General features: G+C 33.8%; 1 pseudogene; it reads right to left on the bottom strand.

The window, feature by feature from the left end:
- Nucleotides 1–7,874: 7,874 nt before the first annotated feature.
- Nucleotides 7,875–13,940, bottom strand: LOC111023229 (ABC transporter C family member 2-like; annotated as a pseudogene).
- Between the last annotated feature and the right edge of the window lie 423 nt (nucleotides 13,941–14,363).

The raw sequence follows: 14,363 nt of genomic DNA, 5'->3' as shown, positions 1-14,363 counted from the left end.
CGAAGTGTGTCTGCTACTGAGATCTTTTATTGCTTTGTTTATTATATTTCGTTTAGTTACGACACAAACACCTATATTTCTTTGCTTTTACATTTTGGTAGCTGCGAATGTCGTTTAGAATATTATCCAAAGTCCCTGTGGATTCGACATCGTTTTGTACTACAATCGACAATTTTCGTGTATACTTGCACGTGTTGTCAACAGTACCTTATCCTAGTAACACTATGGATACGACCCACTTTGTAATAGTTACAAATGACTTGATCCAGGTCGTTCGTGTGGAGACATACAAGTGAAGGTATCCTATACAATGAGTTTGTATAAGATCGGACCACGAAATAATTAATCATTAGCTATAACACCTTTAGCTAATAGATAATATTTCAATAGGATGACCAGGTAACTCGATCTCAATCATGAGTGAGTTATGGACTCCTGCCTGCTAGTACTCGTCCTTTGATTTGTATGGGTGGGAGTGGCCCGAGTCGCCGGCTCAATATTCCTACCATTTTGGAGACGAGACCGAGTGGGGAGCTGGGAACATAACTACACAAGATGAAATTCACTCTTTCCCGACTTGTGAGTAAGTAGATGAGTGTTCTCTTAAGTGCTGACTCTAGGACTTGAACAAGGGGCCCCACCCTGGTCTGAGAGGGACTTCCGATTATTGGTTGGACCATAACCTGGTTGTTCATTAGAGGATCAACGGTACTTAAGGTCCAAGATGTAACACAAGGGTAAAATGATAATTTGACCCAGCTGTGGTTACGAACACTTGTGAAGGATTGACTTACCGTTAATGTTCAAAATCCATGGACGCAAAATATTCTATAGTGAGAAAAGTGCAACTGTGGGTCTTTAATAGAGTGACTGGCAGTTAACGAATATTGATTAATATGGTTAATGAGTTTAATCAATTAATCTCGTATCGTTGAAGTTTCTGACATGTAGTCCATTAGGTCCTCTTGCTAGCTCGTAAAGGATAGTTAAGAACATTTAATCTTGAAAAGAGTTTGAATTGTTCAAATTTGTTAAATGAAATTAAAGTTAATTGTATGAGATGTAATTGATATAATGTATGTTGATACATTATAATATAAAGTTAATTTTGAATTGGATTCAAAAATTATGAGCGAGATGGATATTAGAATTTGATTCTAATATAGCTGATTAATTAATTTATTTGATAAAGCTGATTAATTTAAGTTTAATTTAATTAAATATGATTTAATTAAGTTAATGAGATATGTTAATTTGGTTAAATTAAATTAGATTTAATTTAATTTAATTAATAATTCTTTTGTAATTAATTAATTATTAATTTAATTAAAATAGTTTTAATTAAATTAAATAAAAAAGGAAAAAAATAAGGAAAAAAATGGAAAGTGGGGGTGGTTTTCCAATGGTGGGAAGTGGGGAAATAGTGGATGGGGAAGTGGTGACTTCCCCCTCATTCTTCCTCCCTTATAAAACGGGGGTTCTCCCATTTTCTAGGTTCACTGATCGTTAATTGGTTGAGTTTTTGAAGCTCCAACGAGAAAATCTCTCTCGATCTCTCAATTATAAGACAGTTCCCATAAATCGAGTTCTTAACATCCAGATGATAGCGAGGAAGGTCTTTTGGTGGTTTTGGTGTCTACATTGAAGAAGTGTCTTCAAAGGTATGTTTCACTAAGTCCTTTTTAATCATGCTTATGTCTTTTCTTTATTGTAATTCTAAATCAAGATCGAAGTACACACGTTCACGCACTTCCGCTGTGGGATTCGATTCCTTCAGGAATTTTCTCGAGCAGCGAGAGCGATTGGACTATTCCGGTAATTATGTTGGGAAATGAGAGCAGATCCACTTTGAGTAGTAGAATGTTCATTGGGTCCCAACATCATTTGTTTTCGACTTTCTTCTGGACGGATTGTAGAAAAAGTTTTTCGAAGACTGGGAAGTAGCGTAGGACCAAGAACTCGACCACGAACTTCGTCAAGAGATGTATTAAGGCCCATAAGAAATTTGAAAATCCTTTTTGTCTCCACAATTTCTCGGAAGAGAGCACGATCAGCAGGAAATTTGCAGTCATGAGTGTCAAACAAGTCCAACGGTTGCCAATGACGAGTTAAAGTGGTATAATAAAGCGTAACAAATGAGTCACCTTATTTGAGATCCTGGAGAGTAGTCTCTATCTGGATGGAAAAGTTCAGCAGTGCTGTCCTTATGGGGAATGTGTCCCAAGCTGCATCCCAAATTTCTTTGGCAGTTGAAAATAGAAGAAAGTTCTCCCCAATCTTGGTGGTCATGGAGTTGATTAACCAACTCATTACTTGGTTGTTTTCAGCCCTCCATGTGCGAAATTTTGGATTATCAGCCTTGGGTGAAACTGCTTTGCCTGTCTATGGTATTCTTGTCCACGACCGTACATAAACATCATCACAGATTGGGACCATTGCAGATTGTTATGGCCTTTGAGTTTATGACATGTTACCTGAGTATGATTGTTCTCAGTGAAGGGCGAAACGGAAATTTGTGATTCTGATCCTAACATTGTATAATAAATAAGAGGAAACAAAGAGAACAATTAGGTCACTCTCTGAAGGGGGAAAAAAGGTATGGTGGCGGCGACGGTGTTGGGACTTTCTCTACCTTTAAAAAGATTAGAGACTCGTACAAGCGCACACGGTCACAAGTAATACTTGGGAGTAATCCAAGGTCAAATCCTCAGGGACTTGTTGCTTTTCAAAACAGTTTTAAAGAAATGAATGGTTCAAATATGCAATTGTGGTTTATGAAGAAAATAGTGATGAGATGTTGTTGTTTCGGGTTTTAACTTTCAAGAAATTTAATAAAACTCAACCTCTTTGCTTCCTACCTTAGTTTTGATATAAAACATGGGAAATACACGATGTTGGGGAAATGCGCCCGGTACAATTTTGACTTTTCTTAGAAAACTGAGTTCTATTCTTTCACTATCGCTTTTAGTTGCTGTAGAGGCTATGGTAACCTACAATCATATGTCTATGTGTGATTACAATCCGAGAGAATATTTATCAACTCATTTGCGTTATGGGTCAGAGGGCATATGTCTAGGACCATGTTTTATGCGCTTATGTCTAAGTCACATCCCATATTGGTTTCCTATTATTTTACCTAACTCACCCTTCTTAGGGTTGGGCTTTAGTGTATAAATCAAGTTCCCATTGGCCAAATGGAAAAAAAAAACGTAAAGAGAAGTTTTTAGAAACCAACCCAAAGAAGTGTCAGGTGCAATAGTGGGCAAAATCTCGAGCGTGTTGAAAATCAAATCATTTTGACTAAGACATTCCACAAAGAGGTTGATAACTAATTTAGAACATTTTTAAAGGAAATAAAATGCACGAAAATATAAAGGAAGTATTTTTCATTGAATTAAAATGAATAAACAAGCCGTACAATGAGTTCTATCTTGACCCTCTTCTCTCTCAAGTGTGAGGGGAGTGCAAACTCGTTAAAGAACTTAAGAAGAACAAAATAAATGCAGAGCAAAAGATAGAACTTGAATTAAAAGCAATACGGTAAGCAAAAGTATGAAAATACAAGGAAATAACAACTAAAACTTGAATCTAAAGCCTAAGAATGAGTTCTACAACTAAGGAGAAAGTAAATGAAGTTGAAAACGAGCTTGGAAGGGATGATTTGCTGTTGGAGGAGTGACTTTCTTATATAGGCCCTTGAACTTGTTGAACTCCCCACAATTTTAAGTGGAAATGAGTTGAGATACACCTAACCACTTCTATTTGACTTGAACTCATGGTTGTAGCTTTGATTCAAACACATAGAAAATGTCTTCCTTACCCTTTATTAATTAAAACACACACGTTTTGGCAAAATGGACTTCAAAATCGCACTAGGCGCAATTCCTGCAAGACAGAAAACTGTTATTTTCTTCCAACTTTGATCGCATTTTTCTCATATTTTTCCTAAAGTACCATATTTTGACTTTTATCCAGAAATTTTCTATGCATGTTCTACTTTAAGAATATGTAATCCTTTTTGGCAAATAATGATGAGAAATGGTTCAAAATCGTGGTCAAACAGACTTACCGACACAACTTTCTGCACTAAAAAGTCAACCCTAATAGACGGCGACGACGACGGAGGTAGAGGTGACGACAGCTTCGTTTGAAGGCAGCGATAGAGGCGATGACTTCGTCTAAGGAAGAAAGCTAGTTCGGCTTGGCTAGGGTTTCGGCGACGGCGGTTAGGGTTCCGATGACGAAGCTAAGGTTTTGAGGGGGAAAAAAATAAAAAACAAAGCTCTGATACCATGAAGCTTTGTATAGGAGAAAGATTTTTTCTTATTCCTTAAGTGGTGAGTAATACCCACACTTATACAAGAAGCTCTAACCATATGAACTAAAAAGAAGCAATTTAGTTTAAAAAATCTTAGCTAACTTCATAATTTCTAACTGAATTGGTTCAACTTCAACTTGATTTTCTACAAATATTATAATTTGATATAGTTCATGTACTTATGAATTCAAGTAGGATTCTTCCTGTAATAACTTTCTGTGCCATAAACATTCTCAGGCTCCTAAATACGTTTAAAACATGTGAAAACAAAATAAATTAATAATTCATCAATATTACACGTTAATGTAATAAAGTAAAAATGTATAGTACTTACGTATTTACAACATATTTAATGTCTTCTTTAATAGCAAGGTGCAAAGAGTCTAAAACCTATACCATATCAAAACAAGTTAACATTAGAATAATACTCTTAAAATAAAATATAGTATAATGATCGCAAAGTTTAAAAAATTTCATATCTTACCCGCTATTATAAGGTATGAATACTTTTTGTTGTGTTTGTCATAAAGCTAAAATGTTCACCAAATTTTTTGCTCGTACGTCTGGTAAGGAATAACTTTCTTGTGAAACTTCAAATGGGTCCACTACCTTGAACATGTCGTGTGTAACATTGCCCTAAAAAAATTTCCAAATATATCTATAAGACATAAAACTTTTAGAATGGATTGATTATATAATGACTATATACATGTAGTAGAATATGTAATCACTTACGCAATGTATACTAATATGCAATGTATACTAATATGCATGAGCCTGATATCTTAACCATCCCACAAAAATGCATGATATCTTATGGAAAGAATGATGTTTCCTTGCATTCACCAAATACTTCAGCACTGATGGCGACCCGAATATAATCATCTTTCAAAGTACGTTGGGCAAAGCGATATAGAAATTTTATTGAAGGCATCACTTATGCCTCGAACATTGTAGCAATGACAACAATGTCTGAATTGACGCTGTAGCTAACTTGCAAGTTTTGCTCGTCAAACAAAATATTATGAATCATAAAAATATTATTTAAACAAGATTATTTAACATGAAATAAGATTTAATGCTACATGACCATTAAGTTTGTGACATTCTTCGACATCATTGTCCTTTGAAGTCATTTTTCGACTAGCTTTCGACAACTATGGGGTTGGTTGACTCATGGGTGTTTGTTGACAGGGTTGAATAATGGGAATATGTTGACTTTGTTGGCCTACTGAAGTTCCTTCCACATTTCTTGAATTACTCTTTATGATGTTAATAGTTTGAAGGCATCATGTATGCCTCGCACCCGTTCACGATGCTCCAACGTGCCCAATGCTTGAGTTAGAATATCACAACCTCCAGTTTTAGTTTCTAACTCATCCTATTATGCAATGTATAGTTCACTACTAATGATATGTGGAAAATTAAATTATATAGGTCACTATTTAAAAGACAAACTTACAATTTTTCTTGTAACAGTTCGAGTCACATCGTCATGATAATCATTTGTTATTCTGTTCAGACTTACATGTTTCCATAAACTTGCACAATTTATAGACTTATTAGATTGTTTCTATATGACAAAATAATAGAGTACATTTGCATAAACTTTTACCTGAGTATGTAGTAAATAATATGAACAAAAGCTTGCTCGTTGGAGTGCTAACCTTGTTTTGTAGGTTCTTCGGAGGATTAGGAAGATCATCCCGTGCGATCCGACCTACGTGGATTCCGAACTTGGTCTTTTTAGGATCAAACACTCACCAAATAATTCAAGAGACTAACTAAAGTGTTCGAGTGCTCACTACTATTTTGCAGGTTCCATTCCATCCATTTAAGAGAGGTTACGAGCGACCAAATTTGTGTCAGAAAAAACCCAAACATATGAGACAATCCAACCAAGTTACTATAGAAATTAAAAAGAACATTTTTTTTTAATTTTTATAAATAATCTTGAGTTAATAACCCAGTCTTGGCCAATAATGTTACTTATAGTCAAACCCTAGATACAAAAATTAGTTATAAGATAGACTCTCTCCATCTCCTTCCATACTATGATAAGTCACATATGAAGAATAAGTTTTTCCTTCTCCCAAGTGGTAGTCACATCTTGGTTCGGTGAAGGATGAGAATAGTTGAAAAGATTTCGTGAAGTTCACGAGATCTAAAAGGTAAGACGCTCAATCTCTTTTCGTTTTCTAAAACAAAATTTAATTAGAAGTTGTTATAGGAAATCCTAATTATTCAAAGTTTTATGAGGAGCTAGAACTATCTAGTTTCCAACACCTATGACTATTTAGAGGATATAGGGATGTATTAACTATAGAGCTATGACAAATAATTTAGACTTTTACCTATATGGTAAAAATATTTATTTAATTAATTCAAATGTTCCTAAGATAAAATTATAAAATAATGACCAATATTTAGTAAGTTATTGCCTACCATACTCTACTATACAATACATTAGTATGGTAGGGTATGTTAACTCATAATATTGGACTAAGCATTTCCTTTATGTCCCGTAGCATTGACAAAGAAGAATAGACGGTTAAAAGATAACAAATCTTTTTATTTATATAAATATATATGAGCAAACTTAAGAAGTTACCATTCCTCTTGATCTGAGGTACAAAGAGAGATTCTATTTTATGACTTTCACTTATCGATCCCAACTGGAAAAAGTGATTGACGAGGGCGCTATTGATGAGTGACAAAAAAGATTTAAGAGTCTTAGGCCAGTAAGCCAAAACCCTTGTAGATTAAAAGTAATGATTTAATGATTGATCATTAACTTGTAACAATTTAGTTTAATACTTTTAAATTTGCACCAATCAGTTTGACTTTCACCTTTGTGGGTAGAAGTTGGTAATTTCTAACAAAATACATCTTTCTCTTCGTAGATGAAGCCAACTGTTTATTGAAGAAATTCAAGAGAAAGGGGAGAAAAATATATCAATGAATATTAATTTCTAATTAAATACAGCTTATATCATATTAATTAACGATTCACGTAATTCATATTTTATATTTAGATCTCCTTTATATTGTTGTAAAAAAACTGTACAACACAAAATAAATTTATCATCTGTAATATATAAAAAGTTTATTATAAATTTAAAGTATATATTAATTTCTTCATTACTTTTCTTTTTAATGATTATAATAAATTTATTTTCTTGTGATGATAACATAGCTTTAATCGAGTTTTAGACATTGTTTTAATTAAAAGAGAGAAAACAGAGTAGAAATATTTCCATTTTGAAGTCTAATTGATAGTACTCAGATATTTTTTTAAGTTTGAACATTACTTAATTTATCACATAGTTATTTATTTATTATTAATATTTTTATCACATAGTGTTTTGTTCCTCCCATAATGAGAGACTTATCATAAGCTCTCTTCAAAAAACGGAAAAAAAAGGAAAAAAAAATACAAGATTTCTAACTAACTTTCACCAAAGATAGAGAAATAATAATAAAACCTTTAAAATATAAAGATTAAACAAACTAAAAATGAAATTTAACCTATAAAAAGAGATGATACCTTCCCGAATAGATGAGAAAACAAAATGGATAAGACACGATCTGAAACTAATACATCTCACATTTGCCTTCTAGTACTAAGTTACGTAAGTATTGAGCATTGGCAGCTCCCGTACTCTGAATCATCTTTGAAAAAGAACTTTCTTCATTTGATAAAAGTTCTTCCGGAGTGTTGTACTCCAAAACCTAAAAGGAGAATGAATGTGAGATCAACAAACTTGAAATTGAAACGAGAAATGCAAATTAAAAGAAGCAATTTTCTGTAATTTTTATTTTAAAAGGAGGAAGAACTTTGCCCCCTATACTCAGGAGCACTTGTTCCTGCCTTAAGGCCCATATCCGAGAGACACCAAGAGTTTTTTGTTTGTTAAACTCACCCGAAAATTCGAACTTGAGACCTCTCAACTAGCATGATAAAAAGACTCCATTTCTAACACGAACACACGACCACAATAACTTAAAATGTTTTAACAGAGAAAATACATACCCGACCAGCTTCAAGTAGAAGGATCCGATCACAGTCTATGATGGTATTTAATCTGTGTGCAACAATAAGCACTGTGCAGCATTTAAACTCTTGTCTTATAGTTTTCTGAATTAAAGCATCAGTTTGAACATCAACGGCTGCTGTTGCTTCATCAAGAACAAGTATTTTTGTTCTTTGAAGTAGTGACCTTGCAAGACTTAATAGTTGCCTCTGCCCAACGCTAAAATTCCCCCCACTCTGAAACCTACAAAAACCAAATAAGTCTTTACTTGAGAAAATTAATCCAGAAGCAATAATAAAAGTCTCAATGTTTGCTGAACAGTGAGAAGAAATGAAAAATGATGGAGTGAAATCCAATAGATGAAGATATCAAACTTTTAATTAAAGTCATACAAAAATGGATGATACAAGATAGGAGACTCAAAAAATTGGATTATGCAAAATTTGTGATAAAAAATCTTTTTTAAAAGATACCAAGCCATTTCATTAAAAAAAAGTATGTAAGAAACATACCAAGAATACGAGAGGAAAGCTAGATCAACACTCTCCAGGAGAGAAATAGTATAGATATCATAATTTCTTATGCAAGTTCTCACTTAGGAAAGAGAATTACACCTATTTTGATATCTAACAACTTAAAAACTTAAAAAAAAATATTATCGGTAGATGTTTAAAGTGGAAACTAAAGACTCAAAACTGAACAATGAAATCTAACAACAAAGTAAGAAACTCAGAAAACAGAAAACTGGAATTTAGTTAAGAAAAACATCAAATCTCAACAAACATAATCTCAACAAACATATCTAATTTTCTCCTTCTAGTAGTAGTTTTTTTTTCTTTTTTTTGGTTGATTTTTATGGGGAAAGGACATAAACAATACAATTTCAAAAAGATGTGAAAGATGAAAACATACCTCCGCATCCAAGCCAAACGCATGCCTCCTTATGACATCCTTTAAATTTGCCCTCTCCAGAGCTTCCCAAAGATCATCATCATTGTGTTCATTAAATGGATCTAGAGATTAAACCTAATAGTTCCTAGACAAAACGAGAAAGAGCATTAATGTTCACAGTAATAACACAATGGGGAAAACAAAAGAAAAAACGGATTTACAAAGAGGAAAATGAGAGAACTAACTATTTAGCTGAATTAAGCAGATGGGTTCGGATAAATTTAATCATCTATAGGATATCTAATACTTCCCTCACTTGTGGGCTTGGAAATTTGCACAATGCCCAACAAGTGGAAATCAATATTAAATGGGGAGAAAATGACAATACAAAGGATCGAATACAGGACTACATGATTAAATCACCAATGAACCCAAAAACTTAAGTTGAGAAATTAGAGTAAATTTAATCATTTATGGGATATCTAACAGATTGCTTACCTGAAAAAAAACCGGTGACTGTGGTATAATCCCAAGAACTTTCCTCAAATCCAACAATCCAGACTTTGCAATATCACAACCATCTATATATATTTTTCCACTTTCTAGTTCAACAATTCAAAATAAGGCATTTAACATGCTCGTTTTTCCAGCGCCAGTTCGTCCAACAATTCCGACCTTGTCATCAGGGAAAACTGTGAAAGAGAGTCCATGTAAGATTGGTGGGAGCTCAGGTCTATAACGTAACACAACATTCTCAAATTTTATAAGTCCAGATGAAGGCCATCCAGGAGGGGGGCGGTTGCTCTCAATGATTGATGGAGCTTCTGAAGCCAAATCTATGTATGTCCCAACACGTTCTACAGAATTTAAACTATTCTCAAACATACTTCCAAACTTTAGCACACTTGTTAGCAAATAATTAATATTTAAAGCATAAGTAAGTAAAAGGCCCATGGTGGATGCAAATGCCTGCTGCTTTTCTGCCCTGCCATTCTGCATCACAGCAAAGGTTGCTGCAAACCATATCATCAGACCACCCAGGGTTTCTAAACGGATTCCAAGCCATCGGTTTGCGCTCGTGTTTACGAGGGTAAATCTAATATTATTGTCCATGGATTTCGCGTTAATCTCGGTCATTCTATCGTGAGCTTTGTATGCACGAGTACTTGAAAGACCATTCAGGGCTTCACCAAATTGTGCATAAACACAAGATCTACTTATGGAGTCTAGCCGCTGTACTTCTCGAGATGTTCTCTGTAGTAAAGGAAAAAAAGAAAAAAAATGGTTAACTCATGAACATATGCCCACTATTCAAAGCTCAAAATATAAACTCAATATGATCCCTGAAAAATAAAATAGTGTTCGCAAATGTATTGACAAAAAAGTTTTGTAAGTTCAATTATGGTTATGGATCTAATGCCATCTTAAATTTCAACTAAAATATTTGTATACTAGTCTTAAGAAATACATTACCCTCTTATATGGAAGAAAGACCAATATAAGAAAAATGACAATAAATTGTTACAACCAACACAAATATTTACGGTTAATATTAGCAAGTGAAGCAACACTCTTCAAGTCCTTGAGGAGTAGCCTATGTAAGATTGTGATACTTTTGGCTCATAGATCTTGTTTGGTGCTCGTTTGAATTTTTTGGGCTCTGATATCTTACAAATATTCATGGGATTCCATCTCAAAATCAATTGGTAATAAGAGGAGTAGTCCATGTTAATTATAAACTTTTGTAAGGCTCCTATTATTTAAACGTGGGATCCTTAACACATAATGATCTACATTTTTAAAATATATATTTTCTCATGCTTGGTTTAATTTATGAGTTGTGCATTTATTATACAATTTCTTATGTCAAAATATTCCAGAAATATCCAAACCAATTAATTAGTTTTCTAAATGATTTAACATAACAGCAAAAGGAAATTTAAAGTCAATAACGTTTATGCATTTATACGTATTTCACTCTAAAACTGTATATTGTCCAATATTTCTCTTTATTACCATCATCATCCTTTTAAAAGTAAATAAATAAAAGCTTGAGCATTCTGGCTTATGAGTCTAAATAGTATCGGGATCCTATTCAATTAGTTCAACTAGTGCCTAACACGTGTCTATTGTGTGCCTATATGCTGCATAGATTAGAGAATTTGGATGTGATATAGGATAATTAAACAATGATTTTACCTGGTAGTATAAATAGGCCACATAAAACAATAACAGAAGAGGAAAGATTGCCCACAACGATGAAGTGCTCAGAATCCCTATCAAGATGAAAGTGAAAAGGAGCTGTGAAATGTCCTCAAGAAACATGTTGACATAACTGGGAATTTTCCTATCAATGTCGCCGATATCCTTTGCAAATCGATTGATGACTCTCCCAAGAGGGTTGGTATTGAAGAACAACATTGGAGCTTCTAAAATAGAAGAAAGCATTTGGTTGTGCAACCTTCTAGCTGCATTTAGGCTCGACACGACCAGCCATGAAGAATTTATCAGTTTCAATGATACCTGACATCAAAAGTTGTTTTAAGGTATAAGAAAGTCAAGTGTTTCTTTTTAAGCTATAGCCTAGACTCTCCTGTGTTTGAAATAGTGGTTCGAATTAGGTTAAAATATTATTTTGGTTCTGCACTTTCAACTTTGATTCATTTTGGTTTCTGTACTTTCAAAATATTCATTTTTTTTTAACAAAAAACGAAATTTTCATTGATAATATGAAAAGGAAGAAAAAAGTTCAAGGATACAAGCTCCCGAAGGAAGCAAAAAAGGAAAAAGAAAAAACAAACCGCACATAGAAAACAAAAACCCATAAAATATGAGAACTGAAGCCCAAGAACAGAAGCTGAACACTGATACTTTTAAACTTTAGTTCATTTTAATCCTTGTAATTTAAAAATATTCATTTTGGTCCTTATACTTTTAAAAAATGACAATTTTTTGTCTCTATTTGCAAAATTTTATCAAAAATTCTGCACATAACGAAAACTTTTTAATATAAAGTCTTGCATTTAAAGAAATATATTGTTGTAGTGTCGAGTTGAAATTGTGATAGAAAAATGAGATTAAAAATAAAATTAAGGAGTCAAAATTAAAAGTAAGGGACCAGAACAAATACTCTAAAAGTACCAGGATTAAAATGAACTAAAGTTGAAAGTATAAGGACCAAAATGAACCAAAGCTAGGGACCAAAATAATATTTTAACCTTCAAATTATTAGTGGATTCTACTCATACCTGACCTAATAACAAGCCTGCATATACCACGTTGTAGTATAAAGTTTGACTCCATCCTACATTGCTTTGATCAGTCCAATGCTTTAACCATAAGCTTTCTAGAAAATGAATAATGTTTGACAAAACAAGGTATAGGAGTGTAGTAACCAGCCATAGGGCTCCTATTGCGTTCTTGTATCTAAAAGGAACCAAAGGACAAGAGTTGGATGATGACAAGGGGGAAAGGGTATGAACATTAACAACAATTGATTTAGTGAGACAAGGAAAGGTGTTGGAATATTACCTCACTAACACATTCCAACTGACTACACCCGTTTTTCTTTCTTCCTGCTTAATAAGAACATATTTTTGTTCTGTACGTTCTTTTAAAGGACTAGCATCCTTTGCAAAATGATTTGCTATCTCATCATTAGTAGGAAGTTTGAACGATATTTTAGTACCGCCGGTTTCACCATCTTCCTTTTCCTCACAAGTTTCTTCCGATTTACCTGCACTTTCCATTAGCCTTTGGAACAGCTTGCCATTTTCACAAAGTTCCTCGTATGTTCCTTCCTCCTTCACCACACCTTCATGAACGAGAATAATTCTGTCAACTTGCGAGAGAAAATGCAGTTGGTTGGTCACAAAAACTCTTGTTTTCCCTCTTAATTCTCCCCTAATGCATTTTTCAAAAACCTGTAATCAGTGGATGACTACATGAGAATAGTACAAGCAAATTCAAACAAGAAATCACGGTAAAATATTCTCTCTTGAACTTAATTTATAGTTAAAAGAATACAAAATGCAGTACTACCTCAGTAGCCACATGAGCATCAAGAGCACTCAAGGGATCATCAAATATGTACACATCCGAATTGGAGTACACTGCCCTGGCCAAGGAAACTCTTTGTTTTTGACCACCACTAATATTCACCCCTCTTTTTCCCCAATTTCAGTAAGATCGCCGCCCTAACAGCAAACAAAACAAAAAAATAGAAAAAGAAGCTCACTGTTTATTCAAAAAATACTTACCAGAGATAATATAAAGCTATACATAAATACTTACTGACAGTAACTCAAGGTCAAGTTGCAATGCGGTTATATCTATTGTCTTCTCGTATTTGGAAGATTCAAAGGGAGAACCAAATAAAATATTATCACGCACCTATAAATAAAATTTGAGGTCCATAAATACCACAAGTTTGTAACAAAATATGTACATAAACTTTCTAATTTATCATTATCGTATTGCGAGTTATTCCAACTTACTGTTGCATTAAAAATCCATGCAACTTGTGGAACATAAGCAACAGTTCCCCGAATAACAACACTAGCATCTGCAACTGGTGGAAGTTCTCCGAGCATGGCTGATATTAGTGATGTCTTTCCCTCTCCTGTACTTCCAACAATTGCAACTAAGCTACCAACTGGTATGTCCAGATTGATGTTTGACAACGTGGGCTCCTCAGCCTGGTTAAAAAATAATAAATGACTAACATTAAAAAAAAAAAAAATTTGAACCCTTGAAAAGCAATATAAAGAAAATGCATCTCGAAGGAAAAGGGATAGGTAAGCAGGTGGGACCCACTATGCACCTTGTCATGATTCTTGTCTTTTCTTTAGATCTTGGTTGTAATCTTGATCTTATCTTACCTTGTGGTAACTTCTTTTAAGTTTACTAGCTTTAAGGTCTATTTACAGCAGCTAACTTCTTGTTACCGTGGCTATTAGCTACTCTTGTTCAAGTATTGAGCCTTCATACTTTAAATACAATGTAGTCTTTCACACTGGTTTTAGGAAATAACTCAATGATCTTTCATAAATGGGGGCTGAAACCTATTTATAGAGGTTTCTTGCTGAAACTCTACCATAGTAACTGCTGTTACTGTGTAG

This window comes from Momordica charantia (assembly GCF_013281855.1).
Source record: "Momordica charantia cultivar OHB3-1 chromosome 8 unlocalized genomic scaffold, Mcharantia_2.0 BLBB01000008.1, whole genome shotgun sequence".
Lineage (NCBI taxonomy): Eukaryota > Viridiplantae > Streptophyta > Magnoliopsida > Cucurbitales > Cucurbitaceae > Momordica > Momordica charantia.
The sequence above is the reverse complement of the archived record's forward strand: the minus strand, read 5'-3'. Positions and strand labels throughout refer to the sequence as shown.